Here is a 22,753-nt window from a genome sequence, read left to right as displayed (position 1 = left end):
TCGATATGTCAGTCCACGTACCTACAAGGGATCTTTCATCCTGGGAATGAAAAAGAGCCCTGGCAACACATGTTTCAGATCACAGTGAACAGCTGAGGCAATTTTTTTGGTAATTTAATATTAAATATTAGAGACAATGTATATGGTGCCGTCATTTCAGTTACTGATTAAAAATAAACTCTGGGCAAGTAACTTTCTTTAGCTTTCTCTTCTGTAAAATGGGGACAATAAGGCCTAACGCTACAGTCAGCGTCCATTATAATAAGCATATTTGCAATGGCTTTCTTTTTCAAAAAAGATTTCCAAGCCATTGGTCATCTTTTGTTTGTGACCTTCGTTACAACAAAATTTCAACTGGCCAAAGAAATTGGGCAGTCTTCTGCCATTCATTGTAAAGAGGTTTGATTTCTAGCACCATTATGTATTATCTTGGAAAAAATAAAGACAAAAACTTGAAAAAATATATAGACTATAATCAACTTTTTTTTTTCTGGACCTTCAGTTGCTTATATGCGAACATTATACCCATACCTCAGAGAGGAAGAGAGAGTCACAGAAAAGGTAAATAATTGACATAAAAGTATGTAGTGCCAGTGGCTGAAGTACAATCAATTCCTGTTTCTAACTTCGCAATGTATATTGCTTTGAGTAATGTTGCAAGATACCTTCCAAAAGCTCAGCAAAGAAACCTCAACTGAGACTTAACTTGCAGGTGCAAAGCAAGGATGGGAGAAACAGTGTTTCTGGCCAGGGCTGTCTGCTTTTGTTAGTGGAAGGACAAGACATTGGCTAAGTGTGGATTTGCCTTGCCCATCGGACCATGTAGGACATGTGTTTAAAGTTTAACTTCTCACAGCGTAGCTTTTTATCCACAGCTGTGACTTAAATATTTGTCAGAATGATTTCTTTGGGTTGCTTAGTTTCTTATGTGTGGAGACAGCTAGTGTGGGATCTTATCTGGCTTAAATGATTAAACCAGAATTTTCTCCCCACCCCCTCCCAAATTCATGAGTGCCAAAGAGAGGCAGTAAGGAAGTGGGGTGTCCAGACAGAAGCCGCAAGACCAGGATTATTTGTCTTCCTGGCTAGGACCTGACCAAGAACCTTTATGCACTTTTATTCTATTCTGAGACTTCACAGGAGTTTGACAGCATTAAGTACTAAATTAACATATACTCTGAAATAACACTAGAATTGACTTTTCCTTGCAAGTGTAAGAGTAAGGTGGGATATGCTATTTGATTGCAACAGTGTGATTGCAAGGATCTTAAATAGCTTAAAAACAAACATAGCCATTGGGTTCACTCCTGGTTCTCTCCTGGTGGAGCCTGCTGTGAAGGGGCCAGGTGCCAAAGCCAACACATTCCCAAGCCACTTAATTTTTCCTTTCCTTCAACACTCTGCTGTGCCTTCTTGGTGAGGTGAGCTTAATGTCCAGATAAGAGCAGGAGCTCTAATCCTGGATACTTGCCGTTTTATAAGGATAAAAGGATCAGCCTCTTGCCCCACCCGCCCTCAGCAGAGGGTGTACATCCATCGGGAACATGCATTATACTTAGAGATAGGAAGAAGCTTTGTCCTTGCTCAGCTTGATCGGTCTTTGTTTCTTCATCAGTGTAGACAAGAAAGAAGGGCAGAGCTGCCCAGTCTATTAGATCACTTGCTCACTGTGCTCCCAGATCCCCGCCGACCATACTCCATTAAAGACTAAAGAGCTCTATGGTTCAGAGCAGAGACTCTGGAGCCAGCCTGTCTGGATTTGAATCTCAGCTCGGCCACTTAGCAGCTGTGTGACTTTGGACAAATGACTTAATCTCTCTGTGCTCCAGTTTCTGCATCTATAAAATGAGTGTAATCGTTCTGCTTCATAGGATGAATATCAGGATTAAATCTATGAATATGTGCGAAATCTGAAAACAGTGCCTGATCCATAATAAATACTATTTAGCAGTTAACTACAAAACAAGTCAACAAAAAATTATCCTGACCAGTGTAGAATTTTCAGAGGCCCTTGAATGTTTGTTAGAAGATAAGGTGGCTGTGTTATGTACCTCCTGATAATCTATTATTTTAGAGGGAAAGAAGAGTAAAGTTAAGGAGGACCTTTTCACCTGCTTGGCTGAGATCTCATGCCCGTGAAACTTCATTCTGTTCTCCAGGGAGCAAATAGTGAGAGGTAACTTTCAGAGGGTGTCTTGAAGTCCAGCTCTCACTGTTGGAGGCACAGGGGGTGGCCAGTTACTTTGGGTGATGGAGATTGTCATTGTTACCTCAGAGCAGGAAGGCTACCAAGTCTAGAGGCAAGGGGAACATTTGCAGGGTTGATGGAAAAGTCAAGTTTTCAATTATGCAGAGCTGAGAAATGCATCATGTCCAGTTATTATAAAGCATCTCCTATTTTATTTATTTATTTGGTTGGCAGAGCTTGCATTCCTGGCATTTTTGGTTGGTTTGTGTTGCTGTTTTTTTGTCTGTGTAACTTTTTTTTTTCTCTTAAAGAGGCCAGACCACCCTGTAGGAGCATCGCCTTCCTCCAGGAGACAAACCAGCCCGTGGTCAACCTCCCAGAGCCCAGGTCACTCTGGGCTCCATCAAATCTCTGCAAAACTGAGAGCTGGTTAGTGTAGGTCAGGATTTTTCAGGAGAGTCTCCCTGTTTCAGAATACAGCAGATACCTCTACAATGGTCACAGTGCCAGTGTAATTACAGATGTCTCTCTGGCTTGTGTAATGAATAATCCATGGCTGTGGTGGAATTCCATGAGCTTGCACTGAAGGCGGTAGGTTCTTGTCATTCAAAAGTTGTTGGGATATTTCTGAAGCACACATCGAGCCTGCATTGTGTGCTGGGCACAATCAGATAAAAGAGCACTTTTATGCTCCACACTTACTCTGAGGTGTGGTGGAAGTATTATTTTCTCCATTTTTCAGATGACGAAAATGAGTTTCTGAGAGATGCATACTTGGCCTAAGGCCACACTCTAGAAATTTAGAAACTGATGAGATGTTGTAGGCATTTTATACCTAAAATTTTGAGTTATTCTCAAAAACTCTGGAAATTAGAACACAGGCAGGTGAGAAGGCAATGCTGGTCGGTGCTTTGGGGGTTCAGGAGGTACAGTGGCTCCCTGCTACCTCTGCAAGACCCCCCTGAGCTGAATCAGGTGGCCTCATTGTTAGCCCAGTGCTTCATACGGCTTGGGGAAAGGGTCCATCCTGTGGGCTGTCCCCAGGCCTGGCAGTCCAGATGTGTTGCTTTAGAAAGATGTTTAAGAGTTCCAGCAATGCTTACCTCAGAATGAAAGGCAGAGAACCAGGATTCTTGTTTTTGCAACGTCTTCCAGATGGCCTTGGCTCTGTCACAGGTGGGAAGGTGATTATGTTCACCTCCAAGGTCAGTCTTTCGCTGAGCCTCCAGATTCTGCCCATTTCATCCCCTTCATCACTGATGTTGCTGTGCCTTGAATCTCTCATAATCAGGATGATAAGACATAGCTTGGCAAACTAGTTCATTTTCTTAAGGCAGTTAAAATTTAATTTTCCTGCTTGCAGAGAGGCCATAGATAGTTGAGTTGCATTTGCTGCCTATGCCTCATATAAATTTTGTTTTTTCCCCTAAAATTTAGTTTTTTAAAAAAGTCCATTCCGTGTGTCAGGGCACATGGTCTGGAGTTGTCCTGGCACAAAGAAGGAAGGACAGCCCCAGGTGTCTACCTGCAGACCTGCCAGCTGTCCCAGCCCATGGCTCACACACAGGCACACTCCCCTGCCGCTTGTCTAAGGTTAAGGCGTTGGTTTCTTTATTACCGCATTATGGGGAGCATTTTCCCAAAGAGTTAGTATGCTTGGGCCCACGCTGTCACCGCAGAGAGGAATTTGTATATGAACAACATCATCTCCGTGTTTTTATTTAGCTGCTCCTTAATGAAAACCTTGGCTCCATTTTCCTGCTCACAAGGAACCTCTGATAGCATTTGCCTCTGTGTTCGCAGTGTTCTAGGTCTACCCTTCGCTCACAGCTGTTAAGCTGTTCTTAACTGAGGGTTAGGAATGTCAAGGCTATTCCCAAATCTATCATTTTTACTTGTCATGTGTCTGTAGCTACTTTCTGCTTTTTTTTTCTGTTGGGTTGATGATATCTTTTTCAAAACTTCAGTGGATGTTTTCCAAATTGCATAAACAGGCTATTTCTACTTGGCTGCTTTTCTGAAACCTTTGCCTATCTGCATTCCCTTTTCCTTCTGATTGTATAATTTATAATCTCCATGCAGATACAGAAAGACATAGGTCTGCAGGGTGGATTGTGGTAGGTCTGGTTTCATTGGCAGGGAGCCATGCTTACAGACAGGCTCAAAATATTGCTATTCAAGCCGTAAATATTTTATTGATCACTTGGCCAACGCTGTCATGTTTCCCAGGTGCTTTCCAGTGTCTACTGCTTGGGTGCAAGCCTGTCACTTGACCCTTCAAATGTGGCTTATTACTGCCCCTTCCACTTTTCTCAATTGTCCTTTCTTGTAGCATTTACTACTGTCTCTAAGAGTTGTAAAATATTGACCCAGATAGTGCTTTTAGACCCAAAGCAGTATTAGAAATTTTAAGGCTGTTGGACTTCAGATCATAATGGTGTAGAGATAGGAAAATCGTATAATTTTACCACCCAAGCTGGGATACCTTTGAGAGTGTAAAGGGGCACTATTAATAATTGCATCAGAATGACAGACATTAACTAGGGCTCTCCCCACAGATAAGGGTCACCCAAGTTAGACACTAAATTTGGTCAATGGTACGTTCTAGAATATCTTCTGTCAATTGCCAATTTTAGGGTTTAGACCATCTAAGTAAGCTAATAAGGCATGATTAAGAGTTTGAAGCCTTTAAGTTTACTATGGTTTTCCCCCAAACATGAATTATATTTTAAATTTGTTTCTCAGCATCTGAGAAACCCAAATCAACCTCAGACAAGTTCACTTCAAGCATTTGAAACCTCTTGGTAGCTTTGGGTAACTGTGATAAGCCATTGATTTTTGCTTTGCAAGGTTCTGTGGAGAAACTGTAAACTCTGCATGTAGTGCACACGCATGTGTGTGTGTGTGTGTGTGTGACAGAGAGATAAAATGAACTTTGAAGTAGAGGGATGTGTCTTCATTACACAAGTGAAGACAATTACAGTTTTTGTTTTGTTTTGTTTAAATGTTTATTGAAGATGAGAAATTTTACTTCGGGCTAAAAAGGGGCAAAAAAAGTTGTGTTTTCTTTTTGTACCATTAAAGTGGGCAAAAACAAAAGCAAAAATAAAAAATAAGCCCTCAATTCTTTAGAAGGGGAGGAAGGGAATGGTGGATTCAATTGCAAAATTCTTTTTGAATTAAAAAAAGACAAGAATAAGAATGAGGACAGGAAAAGAGTAAGAAAGTATGAAAGGATGAATGAAAGGAAATTGTAAAATTAAAGATGAACGAATTTAAGTGATATTACATAGATTTTTGGAAAAGCCTCCATCTGGGCCAAGCATTACACCTGGTTAGGAATTCCAGGCTCAGGTGGCCCCATGGACAGTTTTGGGTCTGTTGTTTCTACTCCTTGACTGTGGTCGTTTCTGAATACTTTAAATCCCTCATGGGTGGGTGGGTGGTCAGGACAACTCAGATGAAGTCTTCCCTGGGTTCCAGGTGCTTCCATGGCAAAAAATGCAGGAGGACCAGTGTTTACATTTATGAAAATATGTGCGGATCAATGATTGTTTGTATTTTCTGTGTCTGTTAAGCTCTCTCTTGCAACAGTGTTAAATTAGTTTCATAGGTCAGCTTCATGGGAAACAGGGGCACTTCTGAAGCATTTAAAGGAGGTGTAAGAACAGGGAAGGATTATTTTCCATATAGAGAGCAGCGTGGGAAGAATGCTGCAAGTTTGGAATGAAAGAGATGCTTAGATAAACATGAAGGAAAAAAACTTACTTGTAGAAAGGGATGAAGGAAGGAAGTAGGAGGCCAGGACCCAAAGAGCGTTTTGAACATCAGGATGAATTTTGCCTTTGAAAGTAGGGATATTTAAGGGCAGAGCAGAGTTATTGAGTAAGCTTATGAGATAGGTAATTTTTTTTTTTTTTTTTTGGTTACTTTCCCTCCCACTCATGCTGTTGTTAAAACCTCTGTATCAGTTTATCAGAATAAGCGTTAAACCTCAGAGAAGATGACAAAATCGACCAGGTACATATTTTCAAGGTACAAATGGAAAATAACCTCGGTCAGGCACAGGAATCTTCTAAGCCTGGTGAGTATTTGTAGACACGGGTTTTTTGAAGTATCTAGGGTCTCCCACTATGTGCCAGGTATTATACCTCTTCTCAATTAATTACTTTTTTTGTGTGCAATTGGAGTTGTGTGATGCGTTTAGAGTTGGGTGATGCATTAGTATCATTCATGTTCAGAATAAAAATGTGTTGTTGAGTCTGATTTTCTTTTTATTTTTTGTGGAAATGAGGTCTTGCTATGTTGCCCAGGCTGGTCTTAAACTCCTGGCCTCAAACAGTCTTTCCACCTTGGCCTCCTAAAATGTTGGGATTACAGGCGTGAGCTACTGCCCCCGCCCAAGTCTGATTTTGAAATACCCTTTAGGAAATTTATCACAGGGAATTTTCAGTGAAAGAGTTTCCATGTAACTGACTTTAATATTTCTAGTACCTACACATTTCTCCTATTTGATATCTTTTGCCAAAAATTTAATTCCATACCTTATGCATCAGTTGTCTGACATCACTAAGACACGAAATAAATGCACAGAATGCAATTAAGATTCACAGATGATAAGGAAGACCTTACCGTTTTTGTTCCTTACCAATAGGAATAAATATTATGTATGAAATAAACAGTGTCCACTCTGTGGGGAGAATGTGGGCTGGAGAGTCCGGAGTGTTGGTCTCCAGCCACAGCTCTGCATCTGTGTCTGTCTGTGTGACCTTAGGCAAGTCATTGCATTTTTATGCACCTCATTTTCTTCATCAGTCAAATAAATTCATTGGAATGATGACCTGTCAGATTTCTCCTAACACTGACATCTTATGACTTTAGGTAACATTTAAAACAGCCAAGGCTTGGAGAGAGTGTAGACTGCCATTCAAGAGGTAGGCAACGTGGGGATTTGCGTCCTAATCCCCAAATTCTGTCAATAACAACTTAATCATTGAGGAATTTTGGGTGCTTTGGTAAAGGGCTACTTCCACAGAGAAAGAGAGATGTGAAAAATTGTTGCCAGCCTAGCTTACCATTGGGGAAATGGAGGCATGTTGTCTTGGGTAGCACTGAGCCAAGATGTCATGCCTTCCTCATGGTCTTCCTTTCAGCTTCCCTTTTCCATGAGCCCTTGCTGCAGTTGCAGTGGAAGGCAGCTCCAGTGCAGGTTCTCACCTGGAGGAGGGAGATGTAAGTCAAGGGTTCAGTAGGTGAAGCAGCTAGTCCAGCTGCTTCCGCAGGCCGAGTCTGTGGGCTGAGTGATGAGCTTATTTCATCCAATCTGTCTCTTCTTGATAGGCTGCTCTGGTCAGAAACAGTCCCTCCTGCCTTGAGAATGCATTCTGCTGTTAGCCACGGCAGCGCCTCTTCCTGACAGGCCCAGTGAGTCAGGGCCCTGGCCTGCTGTTTGCACAGAGGGAAGGGCCAGGCTTGCGTGCTTTGGGTGCCCACAGAATGGTGTGGCCCTTCTGTGGGCGGCCACTGGCTGACCCTTTGCTGGGCACAGGCTGCTTGGCAGAGTTGAAGGTGGACAAGAAACCATCTGCCTCGGCTTCCCCAGCCACCCCGGAAGCTACAAATGTGCACTGGAGTGTGGCGGCGGTGGAAGAGCGGTGCCCGCACATGGGTGTTATCTGAAGTCTCATCTGATTGATGTTATTTCTACATTTTGAGAAAGGTCTGTCACAGTTACCCTTCTCTTTCCAAAGCAGGGACCTAAGTTCAGCATGCCAGTTTTTGGGGGAAAAACAAGGAAAACGATCATTGATGACAGCGTAGAGTTTATCTACTGGTGCTTGTGTAAGCACTTCTCATCTCCACCCATCTTTTCTTTTTTCCTCGTGTTCTGTTTATTTTCTAACAGCTACTGGGTGCGAACTTTGTGCCAGTATCCTCATTATTTTGCCCCAATAGTGAAGCATTATTATTGCCATTTCATAGATGAAGAAACTGAAATTAAATGACTTGCCCAAGGTTGCAAAGCTGCTGAGTGGAGGAGTTTAGATTCAAACCCAGCTGTAGCTAACTTGAAAATTCCATGTCTGTTGTTTTCAGAATTCTCAGAAATATTTGGATGTTTGTGGAATTTGGGGGAAATACTAAGGTCCGTTTGTGCATATTGTTTGCTAGTTCACCTTAATACTTGGCTATACCTGGTAGCATTTTACCGTTTGCCATGTGACTTCATCACATTTGAGCTCATGGTAATCCTTAGAGTTACCAATATTTTACAAATAAGGAAAGTGCAGTGCACCGATGCCAAGTTACCCTCCCAAGGTTCCAGGGCAAATAAGCGGAGAGTTAGAACATGAAGCTCCAGTCAGTTTCTCCAAATCCCCTGACATTTGAGTTCGGCCACATGCATTTTAAACATTTCTTTGATTTGATGAGTATCTAGTACATTCACTTAAATATAATAATAATGTTATTAATAAACGTTAGCTTGAGATCAAAGTCTCAACAAGGCATTCTGTTCTCTTTTGGTGGAGGTAGATTTCACCCACATATTTTATGCATCTATGACAAGTCCCACATAGCTGGCTGATTATTGAGCTTTGAGCAGGTAGCACTGGTCACTATGCACAGATTACTATGATTACTGAGCTTTGAGCAGGTTGAACAGATCACGATGACATAGGCTCTGGAAAGGTTGTGCAGCTATGCATGATGCCAAGGCACTGGCAAAATTGTTGGTAGGCTGGAAAGTTAGTTCCTTCTCAAGGAAAAAATAGTGTGAATGATCCTATAGGTTACTAGACAGACATGCAGTTTCCCTTTGGAGAAGGTTGACTTTGGACTTTGAGAAATACATTTTTTTTCTTTTAATCTAAAGAGATTTGAAAATAATAGATGTCCAATTTTTGTTTACCTATTCTGAACTATAAGGCACATTGCTTTGTTCTTCTGTGCCTCAGTTTACCCCTTTTAGTAAAGGAGGTCTATTTTAATCAGTGAGAGCTTCAGGTAGCTGGAGGAATGCTTCAGTAAAAACAAAACAAAATGAAAAAAATCTTTGAATCTTAAGCTGCATGTTATGGAAAAGAACTGTACCAAGGAGGCACACAGAGATTAATGTCATCTTAGATGAACAATTTTTTCACCCTGCTAGTTTCCATTTGGGACATAGGGTGTTTGCTGTGGCACCATGCATAGACACTGAGCGCTTAGCAGAGTTATATCAGATTATCTCTCTAAAACAATGTGTTGTTCCTTACCAAAAAACATAAGCCCCTCTGGCCGGACCTTATTTTGGTCATTATGGGAGCCAGAGCATTCCAAGGTCAAATGACAGGTTTTTCATCTGGGAAGTATTCTTTTGGTTGCTGGTGTTTCCTTGGGAGTGGGTGTAAACCTTAAGTAGCCAGTAGTGACCTTGAGTACCTCTGGATTACTAGGGAAGAGGAGGTAGGGATGGGAAGTTGGGTGGTACACCTGATTACAGCGAGAACGAAGATAATAGTTTTAAGTTTGCTGTTTTGAATATGGGCACTAACTTTAATGCTTGCTAGGAAAATTTTATCTTGTAAAGCAAATCCTAGTGAGGTCATGAAGTGTGTCTCCTCCTCAAATTGGGGTTCAGCACTATGGCTTGGTGCCCTCCATGTACCAATAGTTTTGGGTCAGGCCTAAGGGGTCTTTGGTCTTAGCTTTGCCTGGTTTGAGTATTTTCTCTGCTGTTATCTGGGCAGGGTGGCATAGGTGGTCATCTTATTACCTTCTGTTGCCTGATGTGAGAATCAGGATACCCAAGTCTGGCTTTACTTTAAGCCACCAGATATGGACACATGTCTGCATTATCTTTGTATTCTTCTCCAAGAAGGATGCTCCTAGTGAGTGAGCTGCCTTTCTTTGAGAGAGAGTGGGAAAGTTAATGAGTTCACATTTAGAAAGTACTCTGGAGTCTTTGGTGATTCAAGGAGTGTTATTAAATTAGTGGGAGATACGATACGGAGTGGGGATGCTAAATACATATGAGCTCCCCAAGGGTGACTCATGTGTGTGTGTACAGGAAATGCATCCTTGATTTCATATAAGATCAAGGGTTCAATCTTACACCTCCCTTGCCTCCTAATGGAAACCAAACATTCTTCAAAACTGCTGGATGCTTTTTTTTCTTTACATAACTGCAGTTCAGTTGGAGGAGTGAGAGAAGTGAAGCTAATATTCACAGAGTACCTACTATGTGTCAGATACTTTGCAATGTGCTTTACAGAAATACATAATCACATTCTTTAAACAACCCTTTGAGGTTGATGCCTTAATTCCCATTTTGTAGATAAGAAATTGAGTCCAGACTTAAGTTCAGATAATTTGCCTAAAGCCATAGAGTTTTCAAGTCATACATTTGATCTTAGACCTTTCTAGGTGCCAAGGCCTACCTACTTAGACAGAATCCATTTGGAGAGAAAACTTTCTAACATTCTTCTAAGAGATCTTGATTCTTGGCACATTCTTCTGTGTGATGTGTTCTCTGTCAGGCTTGTCATTATAAGGGTAGGAAGAACGTACTCATTTCACTTATACGTATTTACCATTGGGATGTGTTAGTAGCGGGAAAGTAAAAAAAAAACCAAACATTTCACGTGATTTCCATGGTGCATTTTCAAATCCAAAGTAGACACATGAAAGGTGGCTAGCCACATTTACTAAACTTGTGTACAGAATTGGTGCTTTGGCCCCCACTTTCCAGACTGGACAATTGAGGAATGAAGGGAGAGCTCCACCCCAGCTTGAGAATTCTCCAGGGAGGGGCTGTTCAGAGGCACAAGCCTAGGGCTTGGAGCTACTTGATGCAAGAGGGACATTTGTAGAAAAGTAAACACACACACAGAATGAATCAGCATCTCCACGGTGGACATGATGTTAACCTCTGATTCAATTGGAGATTTTTAAAAATAAAGAATCTATTTCTAGATTTCTGAGGGTGTCTCTTGCAGGGAGCTTTGTGGCTTTTCCATGCCTTCCACCCATCGTCTTCTGTAATGGATGATCTGATGAAAGAACTTTGAAATTTCAGGCTGACTGCAAAGTCTCCGAAGGATCTGGGGTGCTGGGTGAACCGAACAGCGATTTAGCTTTTTTAATGAGATTGGGCCCTGGGTGACTTGCTGCTGGTTTCTCCTGGCTTTGATCAAAATGTCCGCCTAGTGGCATGGTGCAGGCAGAGAGTGATGAGCAGAGATGATGCAAGTCTTCAGTTGCCCCCAACTGCCTTGCCTTGTAAGAAAATATTTTCAGTGTTTTTATGGGAAAACAAGTTCTAAGGAAGTAATACTTGAACTTCCAAAAGCTGGCACAGAATACACACTAGGCTTCGCCTACACGAGCTAGTCACAAATCTCTTTACGAATCTTCTCTAAATTCCTGTTCTAGAGGAGCCTAAATGAAATTTGTGTTATTTAGTAATTGGTTCTTGGTTCTTATGTTTGTCAGGTGGATTTATTTATGCCACAGGCTTTTTACCATGATCTTACGACACAGAGTTTAGATAAACTCTATTTCAAATCTTTGGGTACTTAAGCCCTCTAAGACAAAAGGAGAGGGATTTACATTTAGGGTGCTTGATAGTAAGTAATTGAGTCCCTGAATCATACAGCCTCCCTTTTAGTACGTTGGTTATAATAATATTCCTCACTGGAGGCAGCAGCGTGTCTTGAAAGAGCAGAGTTTTGAGGTAAGACAGCCCTGGGTTTGAATTCAGGCTTGATCTTTACTAATTTTTCCTTAGACAAATGATTTAACTTCTATAAACCTTTCTTTTCTGATCCTTACAAAGGAGATAATAATAAAGAGCTTTCAGGGCTGTTAGGATTAGAGATGATTCCTGTGAAAACTTTTATACTTTTTCATTGCCACAGAGCTCAATAAACCATTATCTTGTAGGTCACTAAATTCTGTACAAAAGTTCATTGCCGCTGTCGCTGTTATTACTTCAGCGGTTGTTAAAACTGTGGTTACTCTTAACCTGGTTACAGAAAATTTTCCACTTGACACCTCCATAACCAAGTGGGCCAGAGCTGTCCCTGTGGCCAGTTCAATTATTTTCAAATGCCTCTCACGCATTCTTACCAAACGTGAGTTAGGGCTTGAGTTATGATTCCAACTCTAAAGCACTGTTTTATACATTGCCCTTGCCACTTCAACAAGGCAGTTTTTGGAATTGATGTTATCAGGATTTAAAATTATTTTAATTGCTGAAGTACTGTCCTCTTTGCCCTGGAGTCTTTTCTTTTCTGGGAGGTGACCTAGCCATTCAAGGTTTAGGAGAAAAACTCTATACCTGATAATACAGCCAGACAGGATTAGAACTCCCGTTCTCCCAGGTGTCATTTCCTGAGCTAGGCTGCTGCCAGGAAGGTCCGGGTCAGTGAGGACCTGGCAGCCCCCTGAAGATAATAAGATTCAAGACAGAAAGAGCCCACCGACCTTTCCTTCTTCGCCACAGCTGTCCCTCCTGTCCCCAGAAAATGGCCATCCCAGTTCTAGCAGGCTTCCCCTAAGGAAGATGTCTGCAGGAACCATGCACCTCTGGGGTTTGCTGGTTGCTGATTGCAATGGTTGATTTATAGCCAGAATCTGGCACCTAGAAAAGGGGATCCTGTGTCTTTAAACAGCTGTGCGCCACTGTGTGTAAATGTGCTTGCTAATCCAGTGACTAATTCAGTATATTATAAAGCAGCACTGAGCCGGCTGCCAAGGCAGGGCTGGATCCCAACTGGAGTGGTGTGTAAGGCTCAGAGAATTATGTCTTGAATTCTGCCACAACACCCGTCGCTGAAATCTCATCTGGTGTGTTCCCTGAACCAGCGCTGGCCTTCTGGTTCCTGTCTGCCCACTCCGCTCCCTCTCCTTCCCTCTCCCTCCCTCCATTCCTCCCTGCATTTATTTACTCATGGAGGGTGGAGCCCGGCTCGATCTGAGTCAGGGCCAGGGAACCAATCAGAGGTGCTCTGGGGCATTCCAGGGGCCAAAATTCATGATCCCTTTTGGAAAAGAATTTCCCAAAAAGATCCCTGGCATCACAGTATTGTGACTGCACCTTCCTTAGTTCCTGTGCAGTGAGCCTTCGCCGCCCCCACACCCCACCGCCCTATCAGCTTTTCCTCTGTCTCCCCGCCCAGGGACTGGAGGGGGAAAGAGCCCTGTCTGATGGAGACTTCTTCCCCCTGGGAATCTTATGCATGTAAGTATAAAGATGCACATATCACTTTAAAAGAGCACTCGGCAGCCTTTTCTGGGAGCATCTTTAGGGTAGGGAACTTGAGGGATTTCGTTTGTCTCCTAGAACCTGTGGCCCTTCCTCTTTAGTCCTCACATAAGTAGTCCCAGAAGCTGCAGATACCAGGTGTCTGCCTCTGGAAATGGCCCGTGCCCAGCCTCTCCCACGGTCGGTCTCCCAGTGAGCATCGCAGGGCTTCCATCTCACAAAGATTTCCAGGTGGCGGAGGTGGCTGTGGGAGATCTCATCCTCTCGTCTTCCCTTTCAGTAATGCCACCAACTGCCAGGGGCGCCATCCTGGACACCTTGCCCGCCTTCTGTCCCTCACACCCTACACCCAGGACATCTTACGTGCACTCCTTCCTGCCCCCTCCCCTAGTGCTTCTGGAACCCGCCAGTTCACTCAGTCTGCATTGCAAAACCTTCCGCTTCAGCCGTGATCCCGGCACTCGTCGTGTGTTGTGAGCATTTAGGTGTTGCTTGTGTACTTAGGCGGTGTTTGCTTCTCCCACTAGAGGGAAACTCTGCCTGAGGGATCTGTGGTGCTCATCACCAAGGTATTCATTGTTGGGCTCACAGCAGTGGGCCAGTAGCTCTTTTTCCCTCTAACATTTACTTTTTTTAAAATTGAGATATAATTGATATAACATAAAATTTACCATCTTAAAGTGTACATGTCAGTGCATTCTAGTACATTCACAGAGTTGTGCAGTCATCATCAATGTCTAATTCCAGAATGTTTTCATCACTCCCAAAGGAAGCCCCATGGTCATGAGCAGTCAGTAGCTCTTTCTGAATAAAAGAATGCTGTCCAGCTGGGATGTGAGGAGACGGGCCCGTATTCCTGATCTGGAGCTTGGAGCACACACCTGGGGGAGCGCTGCATCTCCCCAATCTCAAGGGATTTTTTCGTTCCCTCCTTCCTCACCACTCAAGCCCAAGGTTTATTCTGCGGGTTCATTGGTTAGGCTCCACTGTGTAGTGAGCTAGTGTCGTCTGGACAGAGATAATGAGCGCTTTCACCAGATGCATTCAGACAGTTCAGTCCGGGGAGCTTGGGGCTGTGGTGGCTGCAATTTCCTAATGGCTTCCTGATGAGGCAGAGCCATTTATTAGCAGCGGATGAGGGCTGCACATCCCAGTCTCTCCCTTTCTCACCTACCCAGGCAGATGGAGAGTGGCTTCAGCTCCCTCCGCCTTTTGCATTGATCACTTTTTCTCTGCTCGCCACCCATTGGTTGGTCTCGCCCATTGATCTGGAGATTGGGTCTGCCTGGCGACTTACCACCCTCTTGGGCTTGCTACTGGGAGAGGCGTCTGAGGCTGTCTGCCCTGGGTCCGTGTGGGCGAGACTCTGGGGCAGCAGCAGGAACAATAGAATGCTGAAGACTGGGTGTTTGGGGCCATTAAAGAGACGCCCTTTGGGAAGGAGAGGAAAAAAATCTGTGGGGTCTAGAAGAGATCACAATAAGGTGGATCTTTCCTGGAACCCTTAGGTCTCCGCATTCTGACTGCGTTTGCCTTCACAACTAAAGCTGCTTGTATTGCTTCAGGCCATGGCCTTTCTGGGGATCAACAGATAGCTTCATTACTTAGATAGATCAGATTCAACTTACTGGCCAGTGCCCCTGATATTAAGTTCTGGCTTTGTCAGTGGGGTTTGTTGTATTCCCTCAACCCTATCACCATGGCTCAGTGACCCTATTTGGAATACTAGCAGTGCTAGAAGGGTAGTGGTGTAAAACCTTTAAATGATATGAGGCACTCTGCCTTTCAGTGCTTTTTAGATAAAGGTTCATAGATCACTGAAGTTAACTGCAGTCTTCACTCTTTCTGGATTGACAGGAATAGCACCCTCAAATTTCGGGGCCATCAGACACCATGGTGTCATGCTATTGGAACTGACTGTTGAAAACTGCTTGCTTAATATCCCTGGTATGCAACAGAGATCTTTGCTAGGAGGAAGCTTTTCCACCTCAGAGTCTGACCATTAGTATTCCAGACTTATAACCTGAAATAGGAGTGGATAGCATCATGAATTTATAAAATCCCATCATATTTATTAGATCTTTGGATGGCTCATTCCTCTGTGATTCTTAATAACGTGGGGAGGAGTAGTGTTAATCCAGAATGATGAACCAGGACTTGATGGTAGTGAAGATATAGGAGAAAGCCTCTCCCTCCCAGTCCACTGTTGTAAGTCAACAGCAATGGTGTAGAGGAAAAAAAAAAATCCTGAGAGGGAGCCAAGAGTTCTAGAATTAGTAACCAGTGACTTAAGGCAAGTTGATGTCACCTTGAGCTTCATTTTACTCACCAGTAAAAGAAAAGGTTTGAACTAGATGACATCGAAAGCCTCTTCTAATTCTGTATTCCAGGAATAGTGCAAGACCCCTGACCAGTGGAAGAGCTTGGCTCCTCCTTCTCTGCACTTTTCATTCATTTTATAACTACGTCTGGTTGCAAGGAAAGAGAACATCCCTCCAGGGAGTTGTTAAAGTTTTATAGCAAATTCTGTAAATTCCTTTTTTCTGCTTTTTGGTCCTGGATAAGGCTTTATGCATCCTATAGCTATAGTGAGGGTGGGATAGAGGGACAGAGTCAGGGAAATGTGTGAACACACCAGGAGAGGACTCGGGCTGATAGTTATTGCTCCAGGCCATAAAAAAGGCCAAAGCCGAAGAGATATAGAGGCCAAAATTATAGATTAGGTAGGTCTACACAAACCTTGGGGTAAGCTCGCATGGTAGGTTTAGCAGTGAGCCTAATGGTTTAGGGAGCGTAAGCATGCTCCCTTCGAAGCTTATCTCTCTAGGCCCCTCCTTTTCAGTGCAGGAAACTTCAGCTGGGTCCCCACAATTATTGCCTAAATCCCCGAAGTCTCAGTATTTCGGACTCCTCGTTAGGGACATATATTTAGATTTACTGCACTGTATGGGGCCTGAATTCCGTGAGATGTGCCATGTTGGGGCGGCACCATCGGTTTTTGGTATGTTTAGCTGGCGTGCTGGTATTTTTTGGAGCCTGTGATAGGCAGAGGGACGGCCGTCTCATGTGCTTACCAACATGCTCAGCGTGGGGGTTTCTGCATCTTCTCTGATGTCAGCCTTGCTTTAGGGTAAGAATGTGTGTCTCTCTGCCTTCTCCTGACTCCTACCATGTGGTTCCCATGTGGCTCTTGTGAATTACACTGGGGTGATTCAGCAGGGCCCTTAGAGAAGGGAATAATTAGTCTGTTGGGAGCAGGGGATAGGGGAGGAGTCAAGGAAGCAGTGTTTGAATGAAGTACCGTACCAGGTCAGGTGACCTATGCACCCACTTAGATCTTCACAGTTTGGTCTATTTTAGGTGGTCAAATGCTTCATCTGAATTTCAGTCTCCACCATTTGCGTAGCATGAAAGATGTACTAGTATGTTTGCTTGTTATGGGTTTGTGCACATTATCTGTTGTCCTGGTAGTTCAAGTTTATGAGCGCACCCTCCAGATGGTCTGGACCCTGAGCATCTTGACACACTTCTGAAATTGATGAAGAGCATGTGGGGCTGGGGAAGGAACATGATGCATCCCTTTTAACCATTTCTTGGCTCCTAGGGTTCCTTGGCCCTAGCAGTATCCAGCATGTGCCTGCTCCGTGCTTAAAATTTTAAGTTATAAAACATTTAAGTGTTTGCTACTAGTTCCCTCCCAATGGGTTGACATTATCTGGGATATTGTCTATAAAATATCTTAAGCTATTTAAAGGAAAAAGAGGAAAAAAAAATCTTATTTAGATTTTTATATCTCCATACGTGTTGGTTTTCCAGGAACAAGGTGGAAAGTTAGTGACAGGAACTTGAGGCATGAGTGGAAATCTGAAGTTACTGCTCAGGGGATCTCTTTGTTGAGCCCTGAATTTCTTGCCTCTGGGAGATTCCAGCTTTGCACGTGGGATTCTTAAGACTATAAGGTTGGACTGGATCCAGAGGGTGCAGTTGCTTACTGTTGGTTACACACTAATGCTAAGGGCTGTGGGCGGAAACTCACAATGAAGGCGTGCGGGAGGAGATGCCTGCAGGGGCTCACAGCCTGTGCCTCCCTCCCGGTGCCTTCCTCCCCAGCCCAGGCTCTCCTCATGTTCAGTTTGGTGTCTGTCACAGGCTAATCTACTGGTGGCTCTTTTTGGTAAGCCTATAGGAGGATTAAGGATACAAGTAACACAGTTTGGGAAGGATTAAAATTGATTATCTCTCCAAAGCCATGTTAGAGCAAAAGACGAAATTCCAGAAAATAGAGATACCGTCAGAACGGGGCTGAAATAAAGGGAAGAAGAGATTGTCCCTGTGATGTAATGCATACATATCTGTGAATTTCAGCTCTTGGCCTCTTTATTTGTCTCCATAGAAATGAGGAGGGAACTTTCCTAGGGAAAAACTCCTTTATAGTGCTCCTAAACATGTATAATTAACAGACCTAATAAGACTGTTGTTGCAGAAACCATAGAGTTGACCTCCATTGATTGGTTATTTTTTCCTTGGCATTCCCACCTTTCTGCAACCTCTGTAAAGAGAGGCCTTAATTGCTTTGGGCTGGGCAGAGCAGCAGTTACTTTTCTCATCTCTCCCTTCTCAGCAGTGGCTGTATTTTAGCAGAAGGCAAGCAAGCTTAAGAGAACCTTTAGGCTAAGAAGCAACTATACGAAGAAAAAAGAAGCCCATTTCTAAGCAGGCAGCTTTCTTGGTGACCTCATCTTCCTCCCATCTTGGGTCCAGTTGGAGCTGTGCATACGGGGCAGACTTCCAGTTCCTCCTGTCTGGGACTAACAGTGGCAGATAAAAATAGACCAAGACTTTGTCTGTAGCCATTGTTCTCTAACTGCCCATTGTTTCTAGAAGCAAAGCAATGCTGTGGCTACAGCTCTCTTTCTCTCTGCCTGTCTCCACCCCACCCCCTTTCTCTGTCTTTCTTTATTTCACTGTACAGGGGTCTGAATTCCAGCTCAGCCATTTGCACTATCAGCCACCTTTGCACTTGCCAGATGCTTAGAAACTCGATGGGAGAACTGGCTCCACAACTGGGAGACCAGCTGAATATTGTAACCTCATATTTTGATTCCAGTAATGCTTTTGTCTGAGTCTTTCCATGATATATTTGTGGTCAAGACAAAGATACGTGGATCTAATGATAGTAAAGTCAGGAGGATTTGTAACTGGTTGAGCAACTATACCCAACGGGTCTTGATTAATGTGTCAGTGTCAGAGTAATGCATGGTCTCTGACATTATGTTATGGGGATCAGTACTTGCTGGTTGCCTTTTCAACATTTTTATTAGGGGCTTAGAATAGAGAAAGATGCAGAAAGCACACATAGTGCATTGCAGATGGTACGAAGCTGAGAATGACAGCTAATAGGACGAGCACAGATTCAAGGTATAAAAAAGTTCTTAGAAACATGGATCGAAACAAAGTGAAGTTAATATGGATAAATGTGAAGCCCTATCATGAAGTTAATAAAATTCAGTCAATAGGTACAGAACTGGTTCAGTATCAGTTTCTATGGAGAGGTCCTGGCAATGTCCTTTGAGTGGCTTTTGTAGTTAGGCTGTTAGATCAATGTTGTCTTAATCTGCACCAGTCAAAGCTTATGGAGTACAATGATCATCTCATTGTTCCCATTTAACTTCTGAGAAGCACGATGTTCACCTATGAACGCTTATGATGCTCTTCAGGAACGTAGGTTGGGAGGAATGCTTCTAGGTGGAGTGAGGGGAGTGGCCAAAAACCATGCCAACATGAATGGTTGAAGGAACCAAGGAGTTTGGAAACCTGGATGGAAGTGATGATAGGAGGAAGAAAGCAGGGGAAAAGCTGCCAGATAAGGACAGATTTGCTTTGTGCTGCTGATCTCTCAACCAGCAAAGCAAGGGCCGATTGATAGAACTCATAAGAAGATTTAAACTCATTGTGTGTAATCATTTTTAAATAATCATTTTGGCTTATAAGTGAAATTGTGTTAGCTCAAAAAGGATGGGGCAACCAAATGTCTTAAGTGAGAAGACTTCTGGGGAAGTATGGTGGTCGTTTTTCAGGTCCTGCCCTGCCCCGATGACCACTCATCATCAAGTACTCCTCTGTGGATCTGGAAGCTGGGGCAGGGTTTGCACGCATACTGTATTGCTTCAGTGCCTGTGGCTGCCATATTGAGAATCTTTGTCTGCTGTACTGGGAAAATGGACTTGCGTATTCTTATTTTTCATTATGGTTTCCCTGGGTTGAAAACAGACAGTTGCACTGTGTGAATGTGTATGAGTATGCTTTTTCCTTCTCTGTCCAGATTTATTTATTAAAAGAAAAACACATCTGCATAAAAAAGCCTTAGAACGCAGGAAGAATGTCCACTTTGTTTTCCTTTCTGTAGCACCAAGACATGTGGGGTTTCAGCTTCCTCTAAGAAGTTTTTGAAGACTGGCTTTCATCTCAAACAAGACTTTTTCCCATTGGAAAAACGGTCCTTTTTTGGTTTAAAAATGTATTTATATAATGTATAAATAAATAAGAAAGTTGAGAGAGAATTTCCTTTCAAAATTGATGAAAAAATGTTGCTTTCTGAACATCATTAATTGGGAGTCAGTCGTTGCCTCTTCCCAGGCCATTGCCACTCTGCATTCTGTTTCTTTATTCTGGTTTACAATTTTCCAATATTCCCTTTCTCTGCTTCCTCCTTTCTTCCCTCTCTCCTCCCTTCTTGGCCAGCTCTTCTCCTCTGTCTGCTCCCGGCTCCAGCCTTCTCCCATGGCGGCTACCCCCATGGCCACTGCACCACCTTCCCGGCCCCCGTTCCTTCTTCCTTTCTCTAAGCCTTTCTTCCTTCTGCCCTTCCCGGGATAACTTTGAACGACTGAAGCCCTCACTGGAAGAGGCCTGTCTCTGTGTTTGTTTCCTGCGTGGGAGGGAGAGGCAGGCCTTGAGAAAACAGTTCAAAAGTGCAGAAAAACTTTACCTCTTCCAGCCTAAATAAACGGGCTCCACTCCATTTGTTTGCCCAGATTTTTCCTTTGCCCATGGAGAAAACTCCTCATCGTACACCTTGCCCAGCCTGGCCTTCTTGGTGATTCTCAGCACCACTCTCCCGATGCCTGTTTTACCCCCCCCACCAAGTGCCAAGTGGGCCCCGAGCCGAGGTTTGACCAGGCCAGTTCTGGGTAGGATGTGCAATGGAGCCTGCTGTCGGTAGAGAGTCTCAGGGATTGAGGTTCCCCCTGCTCCAAAAAGAGCTTTTTCTAGAATGAAAATGTTGGAGAAAATGAAAAAAGACATGTTATCATGCCCCATCATTTTTGCCTCATTTGCTTTTAATTCTGTGAATAGGTGCAGGGAGAAAACACCTGGCTTTCGTGTCTGAAGATGTGGGATTGAATCCTTGTTATATCACTTTACTGGTTTGATAATCTTAGTTAAGTCACTTAAGAAACCTTTGTGAGCCTCAGTTTCCTCACCTACATGATAAAGATAATACTACATGTGCTTGTTTTGAAAAATCATACGAGAATATTCAAGAAAACACTTTCTAAAAGATACAGTTCTATTCAAATAGCAGGAATGATAATTATAGGTGGGAGTTAAGTGAAATTAAAATAAATTGGTTAGCCCAATTCACCAGCATCTGCAAGATCTCAGAGCCTCAAAGGCTGTGATGTAAACCAGAAGTAGTGGAAGCTGGGATTATAGCAAGATGTAGTTGTCAGATATTCTCTATTGTCTTCCTGAGTGGGGTTATCCTATGTCATGTTGGTACCAAAAGCCTTATGATCTTGTCATGAGAATTTTAGTGAAGGCAGGGCAGGAGTTTTCCTCATTCAGAAGTGTAAGATTTGGGAAGAGCCAATAGCATGCAATGTGGTTCTCTGCAAAGCCATGGAGACGAAAGAGCCCAACTCATTCTTTCCTCCTGAGTAATGTAGAGACCATGGCTCTGTGTTTTTCATGATAAAGAAGTCACACTGTTCTGGGACATTTAGGAACTGTAAAATATGTCATGTGGTGGGAGTCAAGTGTAATTATCTATGCAGGAAATGCTTTGAAACATGTGAAGTGCTTTGTAAATGGCTTGAAATGATCATTGAAGAAGCTTAAATGATTCTTTAATGTACCCTATCGAGGTGGTCCTTGTACACAGGAATCATAACCTCAATAGCTAAAACTTCCTTTTAAATTGCTTGAGTGTCGTTAATGTAGAGGCCCATAAATGACAGTTAAAACACAGCTTGGGTTTTGGCAGATTCCAAACATATAGAAAAGAGTTCTCAGCATAAAATTATACTTTTGCTTTCTGCCATATTGATTCTAAGGTGGAACTCTTAGGATGTTTTTGCAACCAAAAAGCAACTACTGGATTCATGTAGTTCTGAAGTGTCATGGCAAACATATTTTAGATGCTTATTGCTGCAAAAAGTATTTTCCCCTTCGCAGATTGGAGGATACAGAATAGGTAAGAAATTAGTCTATTCTGTTAGAAAAAAATGCCAGTTTCAGGGATGTCAATTTCCATTTATATCTCAGAATCTGATTTTTGCATTTGTTTTTCTTACTTTCTCGGTCCCTTATTTGTACCTGGAGAAATTGCCAGATTCCTTCTTGATATTTCTGTAAGCATTGGGAAATAAAATCTTTTTTGTCTTTTTTTTTTTCTTTTTCTGGAGAACGGGTGTCTCGCTATATTGCCCAGGCAGGTCTCGAACTCCTGGGCTCAAGCTATCCTCCCGCCTCTTGCCTCCCTGAGAGCTGGGATTACAGACATAAGCCACCGTGCCCGGCCAATAAAATCTTTTTTTTTTTAAGTCTTTATATTTTATAAGATGCTTTTCAGTATAATCAAGTAGCCAATGATTTGTTGAGCACCTACTGTGTCTTAAGCTTTGGCATTTTCACACATAGTCCACTCAATCCTCATAGCATGGCGGGTAGAGCATCCTAGAGAATAAAAGTGAGCTTCATCTGAGGGGCTTTGAGACCTGGTCTGTGTACCTTCACTTGCCAGGCTGCTAGAGAAAAACACATATTTAAAAGCCTTTCCAGCAGGACACATTCATTCATGTATTTCCTATTTTAGGCCATTTGCCCAATGTTTAGGGTGGGAGATTTGAACTAGTCTAAGGAATGAGCGAGAAAATTTAGCTACAGGACCCAGGGGGCAGTTCTGCTTTCTGGCTCGGATCCTGGAACGGAAGAGCCTCTCTGGGTTTCCCTGAACACCTGGAATTGATTTGGGTTTTGCTCTGACTTCGAAACATTCGCTGAGGTGGAGCATGGTGGAAGAGGGAGGAAAGAAA

The 22,753-nt window shown here is 43.1% G+C and overlaps 1 protein-coding gene across 4 annotated transcripts in view; it reads left to right on the top strand.

Moving 5' to 3' along the window:
* ETS1 (ETS proto-oncogene 1, transcription factor) overlaps positions 1 to 22,753 on the top strand; it is a 129,253-nt gene that overhangs the window by 67,377 nt on the left and 39,123 nt on the right. The window lies entirely within an intron of this gene.

The sequence above is a fragment of the Symphalangus syndactylus genome, chromosome 3, assembly GCF_028878055.3.
Source record: "Symphalangus syndactylus isolate Jambi chromosome 3, NHGRI_mSymSyn1-v2.1_pri, whole genome shotgun sequence".
NCBI classification, from domain to species: Eukaryota; Metazoa; Chordata; class Mammalia; order Primates; family Hylobatidae; genus Symphalangus; species Symphalangus syndactylus.
This window is presented reverse-complemented; position numbering and strand designations above follow the sequence as displayed.